General features: G+C 27.8%; 1 pseudogene; it reads left to right on the top strand.

The window, feature by feature from the left end:
* Window positions 1–2,718: 2,718 nt before the first annotated feature.
* On the top strand, window positions 2,719–2,889 carry LOC112510660 (annotated as a pseudogene).
* The last annotated feature ends 337 nt before the right edge of the window (window positions 2,890–3,226 follow it).

Here is a 3,226-nt window from a genome sequence, read left to right as displayed (position 1 = left end):
TATAACCAATCAAACTAAATGGTAGAAATTATAGTGCAAAATTAATTATATTATATTATTATATCTTTATATACATACATACATATATATATATATATATATATATATATATATATATATAACCTTGGGGGTGATGAGGTGACACCCTGAAGATTATAAAATTTAAAACCTTGTGGTGATGAGGTGGCATATGTATTGGTGCATTTGTGTCGATTCATGTAGTTTGCCTCATAAGGTATATATATATATATATATATATATATATATAATATTAAAAGAAGAACAATGAGTGTTTGAAGTGGCATCATGAGAATAGTGTATTGAGGTATTGGTGAATTGTGGTTGAGTTTGAGATATCCCACATTGGTGAAGAGTTGAAAGATTTGAAGAAAATGAAGTGTATACGAAAAGTGGATTGGATGTCTTTGTATCAGATAATGGGGTTTGCCTCATATGGTTGTTTTTTTTTTGGATGACCCTCTTTGAAATCTATAACCATGATTGAGATGAAAACCAACCAAATGGAAAAAAGAACTTTCTTTTTATATATATGAAAACAAAACCTTGGGGTATTGAGGTGACACTATGAGAATTGAGTATTCTCATATGATGAGTTGTGATTGAGTTTTAGTTGACCCATATTGATGAAAAGCTGAAAGATTTGAATAAAGTGAAGTGTATAAGAAAAGTGGATTGAATGTCTTTGTGTCAAATCATGAAGTTTGTCTCATAAGGTTGTCTTATTTTCGATGATCGTCTTTGAAATCTATACCATGGGTGGAATCAAAACCAACTAAATGGTAAAAATTATAGTGCAAATATAAAAGTGAAACCAAGGATGATGAATTGGCAACATGAGGTTTGAGTGTTCCTCAAATCTGAAATAAGGTTGACTTTCATCATCTCACATTGGTAGACAGATGATGGTTGGGAAGAAGATGATGGATGTATAAATGTGAGATACAACTTTGAAATATATAAACATGGTTGAAATTAAAACCAATCAATTGGTAAAAGATTTGTGCAAAACGAATGCAAATGATACGTTTTTTTCTTAACAAAATTTGTGATTATTGCAGTACTTATAATAACAAATATAGTCTAAGTATCTATTATATCACTTATATATAGAATGAAAGTGTTGACTTAATGACGTGCTTTCATCTTATGTTAGTATTCTCCGGATCGTGATTTACGGTGTTGGACGGGGCGTTATAAATATAAACACAATCCCGAGTTCTCAGACACATCGCACTTCCGCTCGAGTCAAGGATCTTACATTTTTTTTTCTTAAATTGAGTTTTGATCACCGAGCAAACCAAGAGGTATTGATGTGAAATCATGATAATTGAGTATTAAGGTGTTGGGGAATTGTGGTTGAGTTTGTGATATCCTATATTGGTGAGAGATTGAAAGATTGGAATAAGGAGGTATGTATAAGTAAGAAGGATGAGATGTCAACTCATGAGGCTCGATAATAAGGTTATCTTACTTGGATGACCCGATTTTTATATAATTTCTTTTATTTCAATTGACTTTAAAATAACAATGAAAGGTAATAATATGACTTTAGTATATATACTTTATATTATAAAGTTGAATTAAAAACTTTTAAATAATATAACGAATAATTTATTGATTGTTTTAGTTTTTTATAATTAAAATTGAATATATGATAACCTTTTTAGATTAACTAAATTTGATTATATGATTATAAGTAAAATAAAATAAACCTCTACGTAAAGAAGTTACATGTTAATGTATTGCCGCAAATTCATGAGATATTCGAAGACGAAGGTAAGTATATGGAAGAAGGAAAAAATGAATTTGAAATCAATCAACAACCAAATACAATATCATTATAATATATTAAATGAGGAACCAAACAAATAATACAAAATATATAACCATGGTTGAAATCAAAACCAATCAAATAATACAAAATAAGGAAGTGAATATTTAAAAAGAAGTTAGATATCTTATAATACTAAGAGAGTTTGTGCAATTTTTAGGTTGTCCTTTTTTTGGCCAGCCATCTTTTATAAAAAAATATATATCAAAAACTAATATAAGAAATAGTATAAAATTGACGATAAATCAAGACCATAAAATTGTCGAAGTTAAAGTTGTAAAAACAATAGTTATATATCTATAATCTATATTTTTATATCTTTATTTTTATCTATAAAAGCAATAACCATGGATAATCAGGTGATAACTTCTAAGCAATATAATCATTTTTTTTCCTCACATTATTGTTTGCATCCCACATTGGATCAAAGAAGAAAGAGACACGTGATAAGTGGATACAAAAATAAAAGAGCTAATATTTTTCTCAATATTGTTTGCATAATTGCATCACGCATAGCATGATGGAGTGAAAGTGGCAAAAGGAAGATTACTACAAAAAAAAATGACTAAAAATGGAACAAACATATTTATCTCGGATGTCGACCTTTTGCTTAAGATCAAGTGTAGTATATGTTTTTAGTTTAACATATCTATCCCAAATCTTAGGTTTTTTTTTTGTTTAGATCAAGTATATTATATGTTTTTAGTTTGATATCTAATATATATGTTTTCAACTTGCTTGGTATTTTATTTTGTATATGAGAATGTTCATTATACTACTTCGTAATGTAGTTATTTATCTGTCGTCTTGGTGTTACTACTATCAATGTTTGATACACCCTCTAATTACAATTTAAATATTATAGAATGTCATGATAAAATGTAGTATTTGTTTTTATCAGTTTAATATCTGATATATGGGTCATCGACCCCACTTGATATTAATTTTATTTTTTTATGAGGAAAAATCCATTATCTTAACTTGGTGATGTGGTTTTCCATGCATCGCCTTGAACTTTTACTACTGTTGCTACAACTTACACACTTCTCTAATTTTCACTTGAAATATTACGTTTCTTTTTCATAACTTTAAATGAGATTTCAATTAAATTTATCACAAAACGAACATCATGATTTTGTCACCTTATATGAGATTTAAGTTAGAATTGTGACTTCTAATTAAACAAACTATTAACATTAGTCAAACATTTGTAAAGTACTTTGTAACACCATTCTCGAGCATAGTTAGATAACTTAAATTAACATATGGTTCTAAGATTATTGCCAACTTCTCTTAAAAACTTTTAATGTTAATGAGTATTTGTCACACACATTTGCCTAATTTTTTTAAGAAGTGAACTTCAAATTTTAGTCT

This window comes from Cynara cardunculus, assembly GCF_001531365.2.
Source record: "Cynara cardunculus var. scolymus isolate 2C chromosome LG 3, CcrdV1, whole genome shotgun sequence".
In the NCBI taxonomy this organism is placed as follows: Eukaryota; Viridiplantae; Streptophyta; class Magnoliopsida; order Asterales; family Asteraceae; genus Cynara; species Cynara cardunculus.
The sequence above is the reverse complement of the archived record's forward strand: the minus strand, read 5'-3'. Positions and strand labels throughout refer to the sequence as shown.